Source organism: Leuresthes tenuis, unplaced genomic scaffold, assembly GCF_036924035.1.
Source record: "Leuresthes tenuis unplaced genomic scaffold, fLeuTen1.0.hap1 SCAF_19, whole genome shotgun sequence".
NCBI classification, from domain to species: domain Eukaryota; kingdom Metazoa; phylum Chordata; class Actinopteri; order Atheriniformes; family Atherinopsidae; genus Leuresthes; species Leuresthes tenuis.
In genome coordinates, this window is record NW_027325373.1 from 10,045,988 (window position 1) to 10,070,067 (window position 24,080).

The 24,080-nt window shown below is 40.2% G+C and overlaps 1 protein-coding gene across 5 annotated transcripts in view; it reads left to right on the forward strand.

Annotated features, from left to right (window-relative positions):
- Positions 1-2,273: 2,273 nt before the first annotated feature.
- The window catches only part of strbp (spermatid perinuclear RNA binding protein), a 175,055-nt gene continuing 153,248 nt past the window's right edge, over positions 2,274-24,080 (forward strand). For 3 of the 5 annotated variants that reach the window (XR_011909093.1, XM_072372483.1, XM_072372481.1), the window contains exons 1-2: positions 2,274-2,374; positions 23,217-23,314. The gene's annotated coding sequence lies outside the window, so the exon portion shown is untranslated. Of the gene's footprint in view, positions 2,375-3,488; positions 3,676-23,216; positions 23,315-24,080 lie in introns of those variants that run through there. The other 2 variants (XM_072372485.1, XM_072372482.1) reach the window with 2 other exon arrangements.

Genomic DNA, 24,080 nt, shown 5'->3' on the forward strand with positions numbered 1-24,080 from the left:
AAATTGAAAGGCGACACACTTGGATAAAATCTCTGCATGTTTGCTCAGAATAACAAAGGGTGGTGAAGTATGATTGTCAGATTAGCATTTATTGAAATTCTTTCTGGCAACTCTGGCTGTGGGATCACAGGCAAGACAGCCTGTGTTCATCCATGTGTGAGTCCACCTTGCTCTTGTCCATCCCACGCTGGTACCGCCATCTGCTGCCCGTCGAAGTTCTGTCCGGCCCAGCAAGGCTCCTCACACACACACAAATCCCTGTGTGCTGCTTGTGGCCGCACAGCCTTGTGGCATCATACCAAGTGACCAACGGTTGATACACACATGCTGTGACCTATGCTGTGCGGTCCACTCGCAGAAAGTCCTTCTCAATCCTCCTTTTTCTGCTTCTTTTCTGACGCGCACAAAGGCCTGATGAATGTATACAAATGGTGTGTCTATCTGTTCGTCTTTCTGTTTCTCTCTATGTCATTTGGCCCCGTTCTCTGCCTTGGATGGTGAACATACGATCTCATCACAATTAACAACTCTAAAAAACAACTCCTAAGAGGGGTGTCAGATGGCAGGCGTTTGTGGTGGTGTGTGGATGGGGGATGGAAAGATGATGGGGGTGGATAAAGGATGGAATAGAAGGAAACAGGAGGAGGCAAAGATTGGTCTGTTCTTGGCTTTTCAGCTTTTGTTCTCTTAGACAGAAACTCTCCACCCACTGACTCCAAAAAATGAGGGAACACCTCCAGTCTGGAAACATGAGCAGCCTTCAGTATTCAAGCTAGTGATGCAAGAGCTAGCTATGCCACCATGCATCAAAATGTGCCATACATTTGATTTCAGAAGCTCTAATTTGAATTTTTTTGCGTATTTATATACATACTTGAAAGATGACTCACTGCAGATTATTTGCAGTTGAACCTGTATATATGCCAGGTTTCCTAGAGTCAATTATAAAGGCCCTAAGATTCCCTACAGAACCCAATATGCTTTTCAACTCAGGCCAAAGCTGAGTTAGGGAAATAAAACACTGAGCCTCATCATTGCCAACAGCTTGGAAGCCATCTCAGTGTCTTGGTCTAATCTACCAGGACTAATGAAAAAACAAAAATATAAGAGGAGAGAAGAAAAAGAAAAGCCATCATTTAAATGGCATCATTGCATCATTGTAGCGCCACTCAGAAGGGTGTGCTTACTGTCTCGTGCAAAGTGTAACAAAAACAAAGCTCAGCACTATCTTCATGGAAAATCTACTACAAATATGACATGACAGACGTTGATGAGGAAATCAGAGAGGGAGTCTCAAGGCATTGCTGTAAATGTTGCAATGAGAACGTTTTTCTGTTTGCCATGACCTGGTTGAGTTGAGCAGCTTCTGCAGCCCACATGAAATCTAAAAATACACCCACACCATTGACTGCTTTATGCCGTGGCCTTGGTAGTTAGATGAATAAGTGTGTGTGCATGGTATGCTTGTGTGTGTGCGTTAAACTGGGAATGAGGTATGGGCAACATTCTGAGGCTTGCTGCAGCCTTATTTAAAATCCTCAAGTCCAAATGGGCTATTCAAAAGATCATTTGAGATATGTTGCAACTTATGTACATATTCCCTGTGTGTGCGTGTGTGTGTGTGTGCGTGCGTGACAGTAAGGCCTGTGGGCAAACCGGCAAGGCTCAAACAACTGTAAATTCAGGTATTATTCTGCTGCTACTTTTCCAGTGTTCCTGGTTATGTATGTAGCCTGTATGTTATGATGTTAGACCTTATAGGTTTGTAAATGTGAAAATAGCAGCAATCTGTTGAAATGTCATTCAAAGAGGTCAAGGGTAATCTTCCAGTCATGCTACTGACAGATGTGTAACAGATGCATGCTTAGCTAATATTGTTAATGTTACAGTGGCCTCATTTGGGGACTCCTCTTTGGTATTATCACAATAGCCTGTGCCCTTGACAGTAATACCAGCAAAACACCCCTTAGAATTCACAGAACCCTCACTGAAAGATTATCAGTTCTTTTTGTTGTTGTTTTTACATTTCATTCATCATCATGTGGTTGTTCTTTAATCAACTCGAGCTGCAACTCTATGTATTCAAGGTGTTTAAATAAAAAAAAAACATAATTGGGATAGATTCACAGCGGGAGTGGACATCCGGCCGCTGAGTCCCTCCCTGCACCGCTGTTAACGTCCAGCGTACAGGTGCGAGCCAGCAGCAACAGCTCGTGCCGCTCCACCAATTACGAGCACAGAGCGCGGCCACGTGAACAAATCCCGTCGTCTAAATTTCCTTCCAGCGGAGGGAAGCGCGGAGAGAGCGGCAGCCGGGGAAAAGCAACACTGAATGGGAAGTAATAACGGAAGGCTGAACGGGAGCAAGGTGCAGGTAAAATGCTCTTTTCTTCTTGCTTTTCCACTTTTTTTAAAGCTCCCGTCTCTTCTCGGCAGCTCTGTCTGTGCAGCGATTCGGTTTCGGGCTGTGGGACAGGATGTGTGCTGGATTCAATTTGCCGTCGCGTGCTCTCCTCTCACTCCTCCGATCCGCGGACAGGACAAACAGCATCATCGACTGGCTGCCTCGATCTGCACCGTCTGCGCACTCGCCCCCACCCCCTCCCCCTCCCCCTCTCTTGCGTCTTGCAGGCACATGGCTATTGATAGTTGACAGAAGCCTCGTAATCCCTGGCTGATCTGGCTGACCGGTCACAGCCATTTTCGAAACAAGAATGTTGATTGAACTTAATTTTGCCTAGAGATTTGTTTTAATTGGGAACGCCTGCTTAGATCGATGCGGTACACTGGGGAGGATTTTGGTGCTGTATGCAGGCAGTCAAGCAGAGGCAAGCTTTTATTGCTGAATTATTTATATGACAGATTGGGAGAGAGTAATGCTTCTCCTGAGTAAAGGGAAGGTCCGGAGAAAGACACGAGCTACCGCTATAATCACAAAAGCTTCCCGATTTGTGTTTTTTGTCATTGTTTTAGCAAAGACGTCCAATTTAAACCTGAAAAATCAAACATCAATAACTGACTAATTGCCTCTATCTCAGTTATAAAGTAACACGGTCTGATTTCTGTATTTGTGTCTGTGTTTGTATCTTTATTAATCGAATGAAATAAACTATTTAAATGTCACAATGGACATTTTCCCTCAAAAGACCTATTTGTTTAATGGTCTTGAGTTTAATATTAAGGATTGTTTGAAATCTCTTATCGTTTAAATGAATTCCATCAGCTGCATAATATATCTTAAAAAGTGTAACTTTTAGTCATTACTGTGTTTTTTTTGTTGTTGTTTTTTTTCTAACGGCACGTGACAGTATTGTTCCTTTAAAATCCGTTAATATAGGTAAATGCAGCACTTTGGCACTTGCCATTTTACAGCCCTACTCCACCGGAATGAGTCCACCCCGTCCGCGCATGCGCACTTCCACCATTCGTCTCAAGGGAATTCTCCCTCGTTTTGCTTTCTGCTGTCTCGTGTGAGACAGGAGAAACCAGCAGGCGGCCCCGGGCTCGCGCTCGCAGCCCAGGTTGTCCAGGCGCTCGTAGTTTATGACTTCTCCTCGTTGTGGCAGGACGGCTTTTGTCATTTGTCGGACCGAGCTTTTTTTTTTTTTTAAATGCTCTTTGGATTTCTGTGTTTTGGTGTCAGTGACGGACCCCCAACAACTAGCTCCCAGCACTGTAAGTTAGTTGTTTTCCTTCTAGCTGTGTTTTCTTTCTTACCCCCTGTGAATTTCCCGGAGGTTTTGCTTGCACTCGCTTCTCATCCTGAGAGAAGCAAATTGATATTGACGTGTGGCAATTCGGCAACGATATTTAAAATTTCTCTGATTATTTTTTTTTCTTTCGTTGATCTGTTTTTCTAAAAATGAAAAACAAATAAACAACGAAACACTAGACACGGGAAAGAGCGTGAACTTTCCGAATGCTTTCAATTATTGTTTGCTAAATATTTTTGGTCCCCAAACCAAATTGTTCTTCGATTGAAAACGAAAAAGGTGTCTGTTTGGCTGTGGCTCATCTTTTATGGCAGGTGTCTGGTAGCCCACTTCCGCACTGTATTGCGAGACATGTATCAGTCCTCGTCAGTTCTTTGTTCGCTTTAATACTTGATCGGGGTTACCTGAACATTTGTCGGATGATATGTCTCAAAGAAACAAAAGGATAAAAAAAAGAAAACAGTTTCGGAGGCTTTGTTCAGTTCCCTTTTAACCGTCACGGGACACAGTTTTAGGGAACCAAAAGTCAGTAATTGAGGCACTGTGTTTCATAACCGAAACTGTCATTTCCTCGCAGTATACATCTTCTGTTTTGTGCGCGTGCATGTGTCACAGAGATAATGGGAAAGATGAAGAAATGCTGAGCTGCTCTCCCTTCTCGCTGAGCCAGCTTGTTGGCATACCTAAACCTGTGCACTAGTCGTAAACCAGCACCCATAAGCCTTGAAACAACTGGGAAGATTGTCGCGCGCCTGTCAGCGTGCAAAGGTCCGCGCACCTGCTGCCTGGGTCACACCTTGCCGAACAGTGGGTCTTTGTGATGGAAAAAGGCTTTCTCTTGATGTTCAGCTTATGTAGCAACAGTGTCCGCCCCCCCAACCCCCAAACCAGGCAGCGTTAACTATCTGCTGGTCATCTCTAAGCTTGACTAATGGCCTGTTGCCTTTGGGTTATTTTAGTTTTTTCCACCCTGCTCCACCCAGTTTCATTTGCTCAAAGTGACCCTGCCAACACACTCAGCCACACCTGCCCTAGTTAAGTACAAATGTGGGGTGCCCTTGCTGAAATGCCCCACTCTTGCTTCACTCGCTCAGATAGAGTAGAGGAAACGCAGACTTCTTTCGTTGTTGCTTGTCACAGCCGTATAATGTGCCTCTTGTGCTGCACACAGTAGACTCTGTGAATGTGTCGGAGAAAGGAAGATATGGAGCGATGGCGTGTTCACATGCTGACTTTTAGTCTGCGTTTTACAATCTTACCTCTTTGTAGTGTGTGTGCATCTGCGTTTCCCTTCTGCAGTTGAGTGTGATAGGGCAAATATCTGGGGGCAGCCTTTGAAAGCGCTGAGTTTAAGGCGCAGGTTAGGCTGAGGCGGTGTGTGTGCATTACCTGTCTACCACCCTGCGTGAGCTCCCAGGCCCCATTAGCGCTTTCACAGACGCTTTCTCGTAAGCATTGACTTGGCAGTGAACTCTCCCTCAGTTATTGACGAGATAAAAGGATGAGGAAGGAGCCAAAGAATTGGCCTGCATTGTATATCACTATGCTTGTTCTGTCTTTGTCTCTTTCAGCAGTTCTTTCTTGGAGCTTTGTTTTCTCTGGCCATTTTTACTTCTCCTCATTTCTGTGGGCAAATGTTTGATGGTTGATTTATTTTATTGTTTAGTTTCCCTTTCTCATCGTTCCGTACGGTGAAAACAGATAAAATGGATGGATGTAAGTCTTCACCTGTAGAATTTTAATTTGGTTACAAAAAAAACAACTTATATTTGATAAAGTCAGTAAATAAGACTTAAGCCCCTGATGAAGTGAACTGATGAAAATTGTTGGATGCTTTCTGCACTTCCTGTTGTCAGTCGGCTGATTGAAACATATCCATTGAATTTGGATTGCTTGCTTCAGTGGATTTAGGCTTGGATTTAATTTCCATGAACAGAATTTACTTATGCCTAGATACCCAGATTAAGGACAGAGATAAATGACAATGCTATTGTAGGTAGGCAGACTGTCCAAGGGAATGACGGTTTAAAATCGACGAATAACTTAAAAAAACCTCTTCTTTGTACCCAAGTCAAGTACAGTAGGTTTTACTTGTATGATCCAGAATCATAAATGACAAAACTACTTCTTATGTTGATCCTCTGTTGAGAAGAAAGACATTTTAAAAAAAGGTGTTTATCCTCTGCTTTCATATTTACGTATACCTTGGTTCAGCTCTGTCTTTCTACGACCCCTCTGTGTCTGTTTTATGTAAGCGTGGGAACAGCCTTACAGCCCCTTAGCTGCTGAGGTCCTGGTTTGCTTTATGTTATGTTCTCAGTTTAAACAGTTTAGAATCTCAGTAACACACACTCAGTAGCTGGACAGAGACAGTAATTGCACAGGATGTCTCCCTCTTTTCCTGCTGCCCCTGCAGCGATTGTGTTCTGGTGCCTATCGGTAAAACATGAGTCTTTCCACCAGCTCTCAGATTTGAGCTTACAGCAGCACATTTGGAGTTACGTCGGCAGCTCTAATCCAATTGGCTAAAGCTTTAGTAAAAGCTTTCCTTATTGGGCGATATGGAATCTGGCTGCCAAGGTTTCGGTAAGCACAACAGGGAGTTGGGAGTCCCAATGGTGCTGTGGTGAAGGAGAGCCTGTGCAAAGGGCCAGACGGCACAGGAGTGTGCTACTGTTTTGAATAGTCCTCCACACACAATGATAAAGGACCCACTCTGCTGACTCGGATCCGTCCAGCTGACCATATCAAGTTGTGTTGTTTACCATGCACACATGCAGATACACACAAAAAGACTCACTCCCCCTACATTTCATCTGCAGGAACAGGAATGACTTTCATCATGTTTGAGGAAACATCTTCCCAAACAGCAAAAGGAACAAAGCCATCACAACAGGAATATTGACTCATTTGTGCGTGTGTTTGCTTGTGGGTGTGAGTGTGCATGACAGTGTTTTTCTTTTCTCAGAAACAAAATTGCTGCAGCCAACAGCGAACTGCAGCCATTCCTGTTTCCTTTCACCTCTCTGTGGAATCCAGGCATAGGTCAGAGTGACAGAGATGCGAGACAGGGGGAGAAACAAATAGAGACAGATGGAACGACGCAGGCAGAGAGCAGGGGAGATGGCCATGTAAGGTTTCCTGCATCTCAACGTTTGTGAGGATACTTTTAACTTGAAACAAAGGCTGTAACTCTCACTGTAAAATGGATTAAAAAATAATAGAGCTTTCCTCCTCGTACTTAAGGGGACTGACTAACTAGCTGTTAACATAATGACATGGCGTTGCTGGAGTGTAATAGGTGTCTTGAACTCCAGCTGTTGCAGTGGTTTGGCCTGCTATAACAGGTCATTAGCAGAGCTAATGGAGAGCGGCTCGGTCCGTGATACACTGTTTAAGAGATAGAGCTCAATATTTCTTTGATCAGTGTGGCCAGTGAAGAACAAATCCCACGGAGCACTGTGTTCATTTTGGCTCGCCACAGAGCACATCACATATTGACTTTTAAAAAAATAAAAAAATTTCCTCAATAAGGAAAAATGCTCCAGGTGGCAGTGGAAACTACTCAAGGTGGGTTTTGTAGAATATTTTGGCCCACAAATTGAGATGTATTCCGAAGAACTTTTCGTGATCCTGACAGTGAAGGCAAAGCATTAATCTTACTTTTTTGTTGCCAGTGTACTTTCAGAAGCGGACCTTATAATGTGTCACAGTCCTTTATGGTTGCAAACAGCATCATCAGACTGAATAAGAACAAGTGTAAAAGGGATCATTTGATTGACGCGTTAATGCTACATCTTTCTTGTAGTGTTTTGGCCTGTGCCATGTGTCGCAGCTTCTTTGGACAAAGGACATATTTAAAGAGGGAGGTTTTCACGTGGGCACGCTCTGCATATTCGGTATTTATTTCCTGATGTGATGAGGAAGTGGATGGGATGCAGACTGCACCTTTTTAAAAACAAAATATTTAGTGGTTTGTTAAAATGAAATATCACAACAGCTGTTACCACACTGTGCATTATTTCAACATTACAAATGAAGTCTTGCAAATGCAAGTCTTGAGATGATTTAATTTAGTTATACGCTAAAATACAATAACCACAGAACACGACGGAAGAGAGCATATAAGAGGAGAGCAGTGGTTGTTGCACCATAGGAACGTGTTTTACCCCAAAAGATCATCATATGGCCTTTTGGCCAGATCGCTTATCCTTAATATAGAGCACACATGTTGATAGCCCATTTGCACACACCCAAGCTGTTCTTCTCTTTCCTCGCTGGCTTTTTCCCTCTCCCACTCTCTTAAACATTTGCACACATTCATGCAAATGCATGCACATACACACATACAAACTCATAACCCTACCCCCGCCCCCGCCCCACTTCTCATGTCCCAGCTCTGCTTACTGTGTCAAAAAGAGCTTAGATCAGGGAAACCATAGCTTGCCATCCTTCCGAGTTCCAGGAACATCACACTCCTTTAAACCAAACAGACCATATTTGGAGTATGAATGGAAAGTTGCCAGGTAGCGTTTGATTCAAATTTGATTGATACAACAAAGTGTTAAAGGGCTATAATACGAGACACTCGCCCTCATTTGCTGCTTCAAGCAGTAGAAGAACACTAAGGAAACTGTCTGTAAAAAGGTATTTTACAGACAGACTTATTTTTGTCTTCATATTGTTGTTCTGTAGCCCGTTTTTTTTTTTTTTTTTTCTCAACAGGAGATTATGCAAAAAAAACCCAACAGCAACATAACAGATATATCCAGGACTTCACAAAGTGAGGAGCTGTCGGTCCATCAGTGTGATGCTGTGTTTTTAAACTTTTTACTGATACATTTAGCAGCACAGATTGAAACTTGCTAGTGTTTGTAGTGAAAAATATTGTCAGTTATTGGTGTTAAATTTATAGGGATGGTTGTGAGGAAAGGATAAAGTAACAGGGGGCCAAGGCACCCCTGATACTGAGCTTTTGACCAGCTGTGCCATCAGAGCCAAACATAGGCTGGCAGAGACATGTACAGGAGAAACCAATGTACTGGATTCATTCAACAGGACCAAAGAAGAGCAGCACTGCAAAAACAGAGGGCAAGACCATAATTGTTTCAGTAGATGCTAAAAAACACAAAACGATGCTAACGTGAGCTGTTGCATCTCCAGAGAAACTAGGAAAAATATGGTTGTTACCAGCAAGGAGATATATATATGTGTGTGTGTATATATGTGTGTGTGTGTGTATATATATATATATATATACATTTTTTTTTAATTAGTGTTATGATCATGTTATTAATGTTATTATCACTACACTATTTTTATTCACTACTGTAATGACCCATTGACTGGTGCTCGCAGATTAATTGTTGCTTTCATATTAAGCTGTGGCATATCGCCCTGTAATTGGTAATGGAGATTACCAGGGAGATGCTGTGTGGAGCATTGGGAGATTTCTGATGAACGTGTTTATCTAAAAAGGGGAAATTATGGGATTCTGGTCCTTCATCTCTGCAAACAGGGCAGCCCACGCTGGCAGGCACTAGGATCACCGTAAAAACTGGATCTATATCTTGGTGGAGCTACTTTTTCTTAACAAATATTGTTGATTGCAGTGCTGAGGTGGGCACATGTTGACTCAGCCTTACCTCACTGGGACAAATCCGCTTGTAAAACATGCAAAAAAGCTGCAGATTAAATTGCCTTATTGAAAGGCCTTTGTGTATCTGCAACTTTCTGAAGTCATAGATATTACCGTAAAGCACATGCAGGCTTTATTTATTGACATTAAAGCTACCGAGCTGTATCCAGCTATGTTCAATGTGCATATTGTGAGTATGAGGATATGGAGTAGAGGATACAGCAGAGCAGCAAACCCTTCCCGACACACTCATACATGCTAGAGAGCAGACACACGGCACTTGCTGTGAAGCGCCACCATATTTCCTCTGAGATCTTTTCATCTTTTTGCTCCGGCACACACATCAGCGTGTGCACAACCGCCATTCAGTCAGCTACCGACGTGCATGTGTTCAGCTGTGAAAGGAACCAACTGGAGGGAAAGAGATGCTTTCATGAGGAAAAAATCCCATATGGTTTTGCTTGGAATTTATAAGCCATCTTTGATCTATAAAAACTGTTTACTGACTAAATATTTTCATCATTACCAGCTCATAGCTTGGTTTCATTTTGTGCATTGTGATATCAAACACAAGCAGAGCACAGAATTCAAACCAGTGAGAACAAGGAAGGAACACCATGTTACTGTTCACATTATAAACTGCAATCCCTGATTACTTTGATTTCTTAGTTCAGTCTTTGCTACAAGGGATAATGCATAATCAGGATATGACTGTTGCAGTTATTATACGGCTAAGTGCGGCACAATAGCCTTGATGAAATTTTTTAAATTTTGGACAATTTGAAAAAAAGGGACAGTACTGTTGAATTGTAATAATACTGAATCATTTACTTCTCTACAACACTTATGTGAACTGTGAATAATAAATGTGATAATCAGGGATATTTTAGTGGAATAAAGAAATGTTATTCTCGTTCAACTCGCTGACTTTTCCAACTTTGCTCATTAGAGCTTCTATCTAACAGCTCCCACACAACTTGCGCTTAAGAGTTTCTCTTGTCAGCCTAAAAGAAACACGAAAAAAATAGTCCAAACCTCATGAAGTGCAGGGCTTGAACACATGCCTGTGATTTGAAACTGACTTGACTGACAAATTGGGTGAGGACTCATTCAAAGGTTCCAGTTAAGATTTATCTGAAATAGAATGTGAGGTTAACATCGGGCTCTATGACATTATCAGAGTAGCAGTCACACTTCAGTTACCACATACTGAACTTGGATTAGCTTGCAGGCTGAGCGAGTGTGGGCACCTTCTTTCACAAATGACTCGCAAGGTAAGAAACACAACGTTTTATGAAAGTTGAACAGTTTGCTATCTTCCCTGCAACAAACCTCTCTGGTCCTTATCTAGAGAGGCACCAACATCACTGCTTTGACATCCTGACATGATGGTCAAATTAGCTGATAGAATAGGCTCGCTCACCATCTGTGACCATTTACCCTGTGGAAAGTGAACCCTGGCTCTGCTAAGAAGATCAAACTGTACCTTTAGTATACAAGTGATTAAAAACAAAGCTGCCACTCTCAAGATTTATAATTATTCATATATGTTGAACATAGAATTTATCATTATCATAAGCTGTGGGACTTGGTGGTGCAGTTTAAATTGGCCGTAAGTGGGAATGATAACATTACATAGACTGTGACATTAGTTGATGTTCTTTGATTTAAGGAAATGTGCCTTGATGCTAATGTTGATGGAAAAATGTTTATATGATCACTAGTTATATAGTTATAGTTGTATAATATAATGTAGTTGGTCAGTATTGAGACTTAAATGTTAAAGACTTGCTAAAAATATATGATATCTGGTAGTATTCTGAGGAAATGGGTTTAAAAGTAAAAATGATAAACGGAACATTGATTTTGAAACTGATCAAATGTGTATTTATTTGATACTCTCACCTTCCATCTGCAGCTTCACAAGCTGCTGGAGAATCTCGTGAGGTAGTTGTATTGCCCTGTGATATTTTCCCGTGTGATACGTATGTTTACTGGGGGTTTATTAGCTCTTTATGGTGCTGAATATATCAGTTAGAATGGCTTTCTGATATCGGGGACCCAGGTGTACCTCAGAACTATTATGTGATATGTTGCACTGCACAGCTGTAGTTTTGTATAAGGCTCAAAGCTATGCATCATCTGAATAATCTCCTTTTTTTTTTTCTTATTCATTCCCTGTGTCTGTTAGCAATACTTATTTGTAACCGTAAAGTTCAACAGAGTGACTCATAAAGTGTATTTTTATGATAGTCTTGGTCACCTTACTCTTACTGTGAAACCACGGCCATTGTAAATGAGCCTTCTAGCTCTCAACAGAATCATGCTCAATTTATTAAATCAGTTTATTAATGAAGAAATAAGCTGTGAAGGGCATATATCAATACATTGTTTGAGCAATTGGAACCAATGAAGAGAGTTCACTGCTATTTTGGATGATTTCACATGTTTTTGTACACTCCAAATAAAGTCATTTGTGGTCCTAAATGTCACTAAAATCTAATATGCAATTGCTCACAACTTCAGCACCAAAGCTTCACCAGTTTGAAGAGGATACATATAGTATTAGAATTCAAGAAATTTGACTATGGAAGGGGAGAGAAAGCACAGGAAATTAAGTCCTGCTTTCAAAAATAATGGGAAACCAATCCCGTTTGGTTACACAAGGTGATGCTGAGAGGAAAAGCTATTCTCAGCAGTTGTTTTAATTACCACAAAGTTATGCAGATAACTAAACACAAGAAGCAAGAAATCTGAGGGCATGTCAGGGGAAAAAAGCCAAGTAATAAGTGTGGAAATGGACTGTCAACATAGCTGTGCGCCTGTCAGATTACTGGAAACATCTCTTTTGAGACCTGTCTGAAGCTAAAAAAATAAACAAGTCATGCTACCTCTAACTGTAATGGACAAACCTGCACAACTTGAGAGGCAAGAGGTTTTCTAAAAACATCTAATTAACATGACAAAGATATCAGCCCAGACACATCGAGTTAGAAGGCGTATCCCATATTCAGCCTGGTAGGACCTTCAGTTAAAGTTCCTGCTTACAGTCCGTATTTGCATTATTGATTTATAGTTGACCCACTTATGGACAAATTTACAGTCTAGCAGAATGTGTGTGATTAAAAAGGGAAGGAAAGAGAAAGCAGCACTTTGTTTTAGCATTGGGGAACAGAGCTGTAAGAGTGGGGAGTGTAAGTAGATAATTACTGTGTTTTATTCATATGTCTTTTGGTTCAACCCCTGATTTTTGGCAGAGAGCAAAAGAGGAGGAGCTTGACCCCCAATTTTAAAAGAAATAAAGAAATTAAAAAAAAAAATTGTGCCCAATTTCTAGGTTTTATGCGTTTCAACTGCATAACACATTTCCATCCATTTGGATTTAGGAGTTTTCACATAATGAAGTGGACGTGATGTCATTTGTCAAGCATGAATGCATAAAGCTAAGGCAATTCAAATTAATAGTATCAAGGTTTATGCATTCGTTCAAATCACTAATATTGTATGTATTTTAATCCAGCTTGTTTCAATATTTAGTTTTATTTTATAGGTTTTGACCGATTAAACGTTATTGTTCTAACAGCAGATTTATCGTTTTTCTACACAATCTAAATGTATTAAAGTTCACAATATATATAAATCTAAAAGGCCACAATTGTTTTTATTAGTTTTAGTTTTCAATGTATGACTCTCAAACAAGGAGGATCAAAATCTTTAATTTTTTTCCTATTAATAACTCATTGCTACAGAACTGGGATTTTGCTAAACCGTACTATATTCATGTCATGCTCTATCAATAATAGAGAGATTGTGCGTAATCCTGTCATTTGTTGTTTTCATCTTGGCTGAGATGCCTTGTGGGAATGCAGCAGTTGTTTATTATCATTGTTTAACATTATCATTTTAGCATTATGTTACTTGGTGTGAAAAAAAACCCTTCTTTATTGCATATATTTGCTGTTCTTGAATTTAGACAAGCCCGGTGTGTAAATGACTTTGTGCAGCGTTCTAAGAGCGCTTCTACCATGAATCTATACTAAATAGAATCCCCTTTCTCGTAAAGTTAACTTCGCTGTCTGCAGTGTAATCTAAAGCCGTTTGGACACTATATCCTCACATCAGCACTACCTAGGAGCTGTTACTGTAGGGGACAGAGTAGCTTTTACTATGTGTAGATGTAGACAGATTTGTAAATGTTTGTGGGTGTACATTACTCATAAATAGTACTTATAAATCTGCAAGCTTCACTGTATGCATGTCAGATTTGGCTATTTCAGTAAGGCGGGTTGAATATAGGTGGCAAGATATTTTTCAAAGAGCAAAGTCTCAGTAAAGAATGAAGATTTTAGATTTACTACCTTCATAGTCAGTCATAAAGTGACTTTACTGCTTAAGACTTATGGACTTCAAACTTTTAAGTTACTGGGTTCTAAACAATGAACAACTTTGTTCAGAAACTTTCAGTAGCAGCTTACTGAATTGTTTTAACTTAGAACTAATTTATAGTTATGCAGGTATCTAAATGAAACTAATGGATATATATGGGCACTGCAGTGTCAGCAGTTAGGAGGCTGTGGTTGCTGTAATGTTGCACAGAATTGTCTTGGCTACACTCTCATAACAATGTACCTTTTTGCAAAATTGCAAGAAAGATGCTGTAACTGCAGATTTTTGCTGCACTAACTACGCCTTCCTCTAGTTGTGCAGAATATGTGTTTTATTGTATACAAACTACCAAATCCAGCAGTGGTTTCCAGCTTTGTTACCGATTTTAAATTATGTGTTTCTGACATCGGACACTTTTCAACAACATTAATATTTTTTATACCTCCCTTTAATGTACAGTTATGGAATTCCGTATGAATTGTTTACACAGTGAAACCCAAACTTAACACATTTCTGTTTCTCTACTCATGCAGAAATGAACGGGAGGCCTACAGAAGTCAGTATAGTGCTGTCTCTTAGTGGCCCTAAGTAGTCCTTTTTTTCTGTCAAAGATCTACTGTTGCAACACTGGTGCAGTGTTTCATAAACTCACGGCCTCAGCATGACAAGGACTGCATTATGTTCATTTGGATAGATTAAATGTCGTCTTTGGGCCCTTGTTTCAGACTGCAGTGCACCACCGCACCATAACGATATATGTTGAACTTGTATATAAGTATAGATCCTGCACAACCCACATGAGCATCACAAGAGCGCTACACAAACACATAAAGCTGGTCTTTTGCACAGGCGCTTATACAGCAGGTGGTTTAGGTGTGAGGATGTAAAATCCTGGAGGACTGCGGCAGTGTTTTACATATGCTGTGGTCAGCTCAAGCTATTTCTGTTGCATCTAGTCAGCCAACCAAGATCAGCCCTGCCCATTTTGGTCAGTACTGCAGGTTAATCCACACAGGACTTTAGTTCTTAATGATTGTAAGCTCTGGATTGATTTAAAGTAAATTATCCTTTATCCAAGCGCGTGTATGATGTTAGCGTCATGACTTGTAGTGAAGAAGATAAATGTAAAAGTATGAGAGTGAAATCAGGAGAAAATGCTGGTTATAAGGAATGGAACTAAAGCTTCATTGTAATATATTAGATTTAGCATTGCTACAATTTTTTTTATGGTGCTTTGTTTTACATTATTCGTCACTTGGGGCATTAAAAAAACTATTAGTTTGTCTTGGGAAAAGATTTGTTGACATAGATGCTGCTAATGCACAATGTATAGTTGCCTGAAAAATAATCGGCAAAATAGTGTGTTTACTGCATTCTTCATTCGTAAAGATTTAATTACAGCCTGGAAGTGCTGACCAACACACATTGCGTATGGCTTATGAGCTCCTCTCATTGCTGCGGAGTTGGCTGCAGGAACGGTAAAAGCCCTGAGACACCACACACCAAATAAATGGGACATGAGATTACATCTTAACGATCAGAAACTGCAGAAGAGAAACTACCAAAAGAAACTATATAGTTTATTTGATTTCAATCGGGGTGATTTTCAATGGCTGAAATTTAAAGATGGATATGAAACAGTTGATTTTGTCCTGATATGTGAACAATTTGTCTGTATTTCTTAGAATTTCAACACAGTTTGTTGTATAAACGGTAACAAAAAGCCCACAAATGCTGTACGTATGGCTGGGAAATACGTAGGAGAAATCTCTAGGAAATTGTTTTGTAATGCTCACATATAGTAAATCTATTTCCAGGTGCTCCAAAAAGAATGATGCCTGAAAGTAATATTGGTTGCCTGCTTCTGTGCGGTCTTATTCAGACAAGCGAGATTGCATGGCTTTGATGGGTGGGAATGGGAACAAGTACGGACAGAAATTGAGGAATATAATAACGGGTGCAAACGATGTGAGTGAATTTAATGCAAAACGTAAGAAATCTCTCAAGAATAATCCCAAACTCATGAATGATTTACCTGAAATTAACTTTGCTGTATACTAACTGCGTTAGTTCATTAACTAAATTAAAACCAAACTAATTAATGTTTCAAAATGCCAACCAAAGTTACTTGAATAAGAACTATTACAACATGGTGAGGTATGAAAGTATGTATAATGATAATACAAGCTGCAGAATAATAAGTTCTTCTCATTCCCACTGGGATATCAGTCAATTTCACCATCATTATTGCAGGTTCAGTATGTGTCACGTAGCTTAACTTCTTTATAATTAGATGGCATATTGTTAATAGATTAATTTACATGTTACACACACTAAGATTTCTCCTTTTACCCGTGTAGTGGGCGTGTGGTGAATTACAGTAAAAGAAAAGAGGCATAATGAAGGGGGGAGGGTGAGTGGGAGTCAGGTTAATTGCTAGAGATGAACTGAGGAGCAGAATGTTAGAGAAGCTTGCGTGATAAAGAACGTGCATATTAGTAGAGAAGTGAAGAAGAGGTTGTAAACAAAAGAACAAGTGATGGCAGAAAAGGAGAGATGGGAAGATAAGGGAGGGCAGGGTAAGCGGAGCAGTCTATTAGAAAGATGCACGGATAGCTGGATGTAGAAATACGTGGAATGGAAGTGCACAGAGACACCCCTCATCCCTAACAGCCTGAAGTGAAGAGACTGACTTCTGCCTCAGACTGATACCACAGCCTGAATCAATGTGATACCTCTCCCCCTCACTCCTGTCTCTCTTTCTCTGGGAATTCTCTGACCTAGTTAGTTCCATCACCAAGCAGCAAGCAGCAGCGGAGTTATTTTTACATATTACCAGGAGACAATACTTTGTCCTCTGATCGTCCTCCCCACATCTGTATGTTTCCCTCCTCGCTTCTCCTCCTCCATCTTAGCTGTTGCCATCCTCTTCTCTTGTATCATCCTGTTCTTCCTCTCCACTTCGGTATTCTATATTTGGCTTCTATGGCTTTGATCTTTCGTCCTCCTTTAGGGATGTGAAGATCAATCAATTTCCTGCTGTGTTTGGCACAGGATAAAGTCTGGATTGCTCAACATTGACATATAAGGTTGAGTAAAACCACAAAGGATTATTCACATAAACTAAAACAAATAAGTACAATCATGGCAGCTATTGAAATAATGTTTAAAGACCTATGACATTTTTTCTAAATCATATGCATATTAGACTTGACTAATTTTCTGTTGACATGGCACTATTGGAGAAATCAATATGACAGAATGATTTTTTTTTTTTTTTTTGGTGCTGATATAATTTGAATTATGATCTATCATGTTTAAGGTTCTAGCTTTTTAAAAACTGACAGTGTCAGTCCCAGGTTAATCAATTAATTGATTTTTATCAGTATGATATTGTTTCCTATCATGTAAGCGCTTCACAATGTGTTTCTCATTCAGACAAACACTCATGTGGCACTTCTTATTACATATAAGCTGTTTCCTTTACAAACACACACCAATGAACATATTTGGGGCATCGTGGGGGTTCAATTTCTAGCCCAAGGACACTGTAGATACATTGCAGGGTTGAGGATTGAACCTCAGATGGTACAGTGATCGTGTCCAATTCGGAGAATCAGAGATATTAGTAGCATTGTGACAGTTTTAATCTCACACATTCTAATCTAAAGTCACCAAATCATTTCCCTCGGGGCTTTTTCTATGCCTTATAGCTCACCCCTTGCCATCCACTTTTCCTTTCCTTTCCTCTCCTCTCTTCTCCTCTCCTCTTTAGAGAGTGAAGGGGACAGAGTGTGCAGACAAGTTATCTATTCGCCTTCTAATGATGACGGATGGCAGCACTGCAGAAAGCTAGAACTGGAGAGCAAAGTGGAGCAGTGCGGGGAGATAAAGAAATAGCACAGAAAGAGAAGACTGTGTTTATGTTTGTCTGCTGGCGGGCAGATGGTGGGCGTTTTTAGTGATATGTCGATCCTCAAGTGTTCATATCATCCTTGTCATCGCCCGGATGGCAAACACACACTGAAATCTGCAAGATGCCATCTGTTATAGTTCGCACCTCTGAAAACATGCGTGCACCAAGGCCACACACAGCTCCATCCTGACTTAGCTGACCTATAACTTGTGAAGGATGCATGCAGTCTCTGGGGTTTTCTCACTGTTTGGCTTATTCACACACAGACACAATTTCTCACTCATTTTTCTCACTGCCTCCTCTGACTCACGGCAGCTTCGAGGTGCTTTACTCTGTTAGTGTTTTTCAGATATGTTAAAAATGGCCCAATATATTACATTGTTTCCCTTAACATAACTCTGCTGACGATGATTATGGATCATTTTACTGAGGAAGGTTATGTTTTTGTAAAGCTAACCAGGCTGTACCAATGCACACACCCACTGTTCTATTATAATTCTCCTCCCTGTGTTTAATTTAAAAGAAAATCTGAAATTCTGCTACACAAACTAAGATATTAGGAGCACTACTAGTTTATTTTTACAACACATTCATATTCATTTCAGAAACCTTTTGAATTAATTTTTTATGAATGGAGAAATAGTGGTGTAGGTCTATGCACTTTAAATGTGGTTACAGTACTGAATGGGATGACACATGTGAGGCCACCACACTGCAGTGACTTTGCCCAAAGACTCCCATCTCTCAGCCAAGCGCTCCTCTCTCCTCTCACACCTTTTCCATCTGAGACATCCAATAGGAGTGTGACTGTAAGCCTGATAGATGGGAAGTGTTGAGACCCTATCTGGTGGGATTGTCATGCGACACACACACACACACACACACACACACACACACACGCACACACTTACACAGTGGTAAAGTCTCACCCTTCCCAAATTACAGACAAGGCAGGCAGTAGCTATGGCAACCCAGAAAGAAGGGAAGTGATTGGGTAAGGCCTGGATTTGTTAAGAGCTGCTGTCTGAAGCCCAGGGCAAGTGTTAGTCAGTCTCGCTCCTTTACTGTTTGTCTGGTTGTGTGTATAGATACAAGTGTTGATGAGAGAAAATGCAGAGATGAAGATCCTTACTGTCCTTCTATTTAAGTTGTGTTTTAGCGCTATGTCTGGCCAAAGTGATGCATTCACAAAGTTCATTCTCCACCATGTCTCAGTGTGGCCCATAAACCTGTAAAAAGACTGAATCCTATTCACTAGTTGCAAACACTCACATGGTCAATTGAATGAAATTAAACACTTTATAGGGGAGATGCAAGGCAGATGCAGAGTGCCTGTGGCATTAATACACCATATAATAGTTGAGTGCATTACATGACTGGGCTTAATGTTTTGCATTTATTGAAGATCTACCAGTTTTGAACAGATCTTTTGCCATTGTTATTAGGAGTTTGGCTCCTGTGTCACTGATCACAATGCAGAACAGTTTTTCTCTCCATTTTAATTTTATGTACCATTTTCTTTCAATATTTTACTGATTTCAGGACATCTGTAACTGAAGTTAAAAAAAAAATTACATGGGGTCTCTTTTGTTTTCTTACTGAAATATATTTGCTGACACTGAGGGGAAAAAAGTGCTTTCCATAGCACATATAATTTACACCTATATCAGAAAAAAATGTTTTCCTTTCTTTGAGTGTCAACGTTTATTGGTATTTCCATACAGGATTTCTCAGTTATACTGCCCACGCTTGAAGTACTTAAAGGTGCAGCATGGAGTGCTGCACACTGTTGATTGTTCAGTTTTTCTTAGTATTTTACAAATGATCTTTTTTTAAAGACCTACTACTGGAAAATAATATATTTATTTTTGAAGCCTCTGACCTAATTCTGTTATATATATATATATATATATATATATATGCTTATAATATAGAACATGGGTGAAGTCCTGATTAGGGTTTAAGCTAACATATGAACTAAGGTTAGGTTAATGATCAAGCTTCATGTTTGGGTTGGGCTGTTCACTTTGAATGAAAGTATTTGCAATGTTGTCAAAAGGATATTAATCTCACCATTTAAGACTTTTTGCTTTTATGCAGAGTAGATTACTTTTTTCTTATTTAGTTGAACTCATCATGAGATCATCTCTTTTGCAACTGAATGCTATTTGATTTTTCTCCAGACTTCCTTCAGCAGTAAAGTACTCTGCAGTGGCTGCATTTTATGAGCTTGAATTGCTTTAGTTTTTGTGTTGAAGGAGGAACAACAAAGCTTCCTGATTCACAACAATGCAGAACAACAGGTTGAATGAGGAAACTTCCTGGAATCTTTTACTTTTTCTGCACTCCCTTTCCTTATGTACCTTCAACCAACTCAATCTCATGCTTTGAACTTTTGTCTTTTTTAATGATACCCTACAGCAGCATTATTTGTCTTCCTTTGGCGTCTCTGAATTCTGCTTCATGTTGTGTCTTCAAATGGATTACAACCCACTCACCTGCCCTCAATCCCTCTTTTTCTTCCACATGTTGTCTTCATGTTTCCTTCACTCCTTAGTGGTTTCTGGATCGGAACTATAAATCGATGGCTGAGTTAGTCCAGATCTATGTGGTGATCACACGGGGCTTTGTGCAACGTCTGAGTGTATTTCTGTGACCTTTTCTAATGTTTAGATTATCTTCACATTCGGATACTTCTCCAGCACGCACATGCAAACGCATACTGGTGTCAGAAGAGCGTAATTAATTCAGCAAATTGTTAATGCTTTGAAATGAATCTGATTTGGGTGAGTCTGTGCAGGAGCGTCGATGTGATGAAAATGATTTAAGAACAGAGATTATCAGGATTAGGATTACATGGAATCATTTCAAACAGAGAGAGGATAGGGATACTCAGTTACATCATAATTACTATTAAAATGCATGAATCATAGAAGGGGATTTTCACTTGATCTTTATTTAACAAATTGAATGGTGAAACGCATTTAAAAATTGCGTGAGTTATATGTTAAAGAAGGCACATCCCATGTTGATTGCACTCGGGCTGACGGCTTTAGAAAATCTCTTGACTACTTTCATTAACTGCAATTTTGATATAATGGTCTGTTTAAGATCATTAATTAGAAATTGTCCAATATGTCACATTTCATTAATAAGTCATTTTAGTGATGGAACACCATATTAAGCTTAGGCATAATGGGATACTGTTTAGAGAAGGCGTTGACCTTATTGTGAAATAACAGTTTAAAAAAAAAAACATGGTGAAGGTCCCCACCCTGATAAGAACTCACAAAATATGTTAAGTCTGTAAAATGTGTCAAATAGGCTCTTAATGGACGATCCTGAATCTGGTTCTGTACATGTTCAGATGGGTTCACATAAGATTGATGACTTAATGTGGGTTTTTTTAGTTGCATTTTTCTTTACTCGAGTGGCAGTGGCCAACACTGGCAGTCTATGACTGACAAGCCTCTGATGTTGGTCACAGGAGTTGGATATCTGGTAGTACTGCCTATCTTCATTAACCCCTGCAGAAGTGCTTCAAGGAGAACAAATACAAATGTGTGGCTTAATGTTGATCAGTCTCAAAATGGACCATCACGCCCATTAATGGTTCAAGAAATGATTTATGTTCTATCTGAGTGCCATACTGAAGCTCATCTGTGAAAAAGACATCTGTGAGATTTTCTGTGAAAATCTTGTGGTGCAGAATGAACTCTATAAAGCTACGTTTTAGTTGACAGTATAGGCATTGGTGAATAAATGTGCAGAAGAGTTTGTGTATGTTCACCAACTGCAGTGTGCTCCTAACTGTGATTTTTCTGTTACCATGAATGAGAACTGTGACTAGACCTGGAACCAGTTTGTCTTGCAGGACCACAACATCCATTACACAAAGCAACACCCTCCTCGGATATGCCGCGTTACTGCAAGGTGTGACCGCTTGTCCAAACAACTCGCAGTAAATACCGTACAATTGCTTTGGTTTGATTTCTCTGGCTGTTAGGTGCTGTCTCATATTTGTGGCAGGGTGTGCCATCTTCAGTTCGTTGTGCCTGGTTTTTCCAGATCACCTCTGTCTGTTTGAGACACTTGTGATTTATTGATTGCAGTACGCCGCAAGGCATGTGGTCCGTAGGATTATTCCTTTTTTCTCTGAGTTAAGATGTCTTCCAACGGCGCACATGATACCAATCAGAGAGGATAGTCTGATGTTTCCCTGTGGTCCAGTAATCTGCATTTGTCTTATTGATTTACAATAATATGAATGAAGCCCAAGCAAGATTATTGAATGACAAGCTGGTTCATCAATTAATCGTGGCTGATAATTAAACCGATATGCATATCAAGGCAGGTTGCAGTACTAGATATTTGATGCCAGGGCCCCAGTTTTAATATTTTTCCCAATCTGTTGCTCTCTACAGCCTCACTTCTTGCCATCTGCCGTCTAAACACAATTTGCTATAGGGGTGACAGACTGATGTAATGCTCTCAAACTCCGTGGACTGATGAAATATGGATAAGGAGAAAGATGTCCTGCTGCTGCACATAAATCGGGGTTTGATGATGCTAAATCAACACTGATCACAAGCCTGTGAGCTAACATGTTAGAACTCTGTTAATACAAACCCAACTGTCAGTGCTGCTTTGTTTCACAAGTAAAGCTTCATAATGAGAGAGAATAGAATAAATGGTTTTGGACGTAAGAAGTTTTATTGGAGATGAGAGGAAATACGACTTAAAATGTTGAGATTTAAACTGTCAAAGAGGTGTAGAGCTGTAGGTTCCTTATGTGCTTGCAGCTGTCTTCAGTCCCTGAAATTGTGGAAGAGGAATGGCTAAGCAGTGTGTATAATACAAACTTTGGAAAGGGGCTGATGCTGGAAGAGTTTGGCAGAAAATCTTATAGGCAGCTTTTCTCAAAGTCAATGGAATGGAATAAACAACAGGATATTTTCATAAATTCTGCGATACCAAGGAACTCAGTTCAGCTCATTCTTTGATTGCACAGAAAGCAGAGTAAAACTTTTTGTTATTACAGAGACGCACACAAATAAAAAGAGAGGGACAGCTTTCCCTTAAAGGCAGGTTTTCAAATTTTGTTGTCTGGGAAACTTTGTCCTTCCTTGATTTTCACAAATAATTTCTTGTTTACCTCGGTTGCTCCATTTTTCCTCTCTCATGCTTTTTCTTCTCTTTTTCTAGCTCTATTTCTCTTGTCCCTGTCCCCACTAACTACCAGTTGTTCTACATTGCCTTTTGTTCTGATGTTGGCTGGAAAGAAGAGGAAAAGTGATCTATTGCACAGTTTAAATATGCACTTACCAAAGTACCTATTTGAGGTTTCAGTCTTTCATCCTCTCATCTTTCATACTTCAGCTGTTTTGCTCTGTTTTGCCGCATAAAACGTTCTACACAGTAAACATACAGTCTGATAGATGAGTTTCCCTGTTTTCCACACCTCTTGTTTTTCTCCCCCGTTTTTGATTGAAATCAAGCCAAGCACAATATTTGAGTTCAGTCACACTGATTTTAACCAACATTTGTACTTGTGTGTTCTCAGGTAGACACCAGAACCCTGCCTGTCCTGACACAGTGACGCCGGGCAGACAGACGGACTGGTTGATGCTTAAAAAGTGGGCAGATAAGAGGACAAAGAAGGTGAGTTGAATGAGTGGGGGAATTCATTCTTATCTCTTTGTCTGTTTATATCTATGTAAACTTCTTCTTGAGTTCTGTCTTCCTTTGTACTGTTTCAGTGTGCTGGCTCTTTACATACAGTGAGGCCCAATTAGCCAGAGTACAAAAGAAAGCCCTGTAGTAGAGAGTTCACACTTCTGTTGAGCCCAAGACCGGGTGCATTTGCCTGCTTATTTTTTTGTCATCTTATGTGCTTTATCAGCCTGGAGTTATGTTGAAAGAGTCATGATTATCATTTTGTCAGAGGTGGTTTCCACTATGCAGTGTGGATTACTTTGTTACACTTTGTACAAGGTTTCAAACGTCTTGTAGAGAGGTGATGGGAGAGAATGCAGTGCCATTCATAGATAGGCAGCCTGTGTTGGGACTATCTATGTACTTAGAAATTGGAATGGAGCATGAATATGCCATTTTACCAAACAGGAAACGACTGTACAAACAAATATGTCATACAAGGAAGGAGACAAACAGACTATGAAAAACAGACTTTGAATCGACACTAAAGAAGTTTCTAACTCGTTGTGCACGTTCCCGGGCCTGAAACTACCCCGGAGCGCCCGGGGCTGACATGCACTTCAGAACTTTGTTTTCTAGTGCTGCACCAAACTGTTTTGCTCTACGGTCGCTCGACATTTTTGTGGTCTTTTGATAGCATTTTGTGGCCTCTTCAACATGATGACAAATTGATGTGGGCCTACGCAAAATTTGTTTTTATGACAGTGGTCCT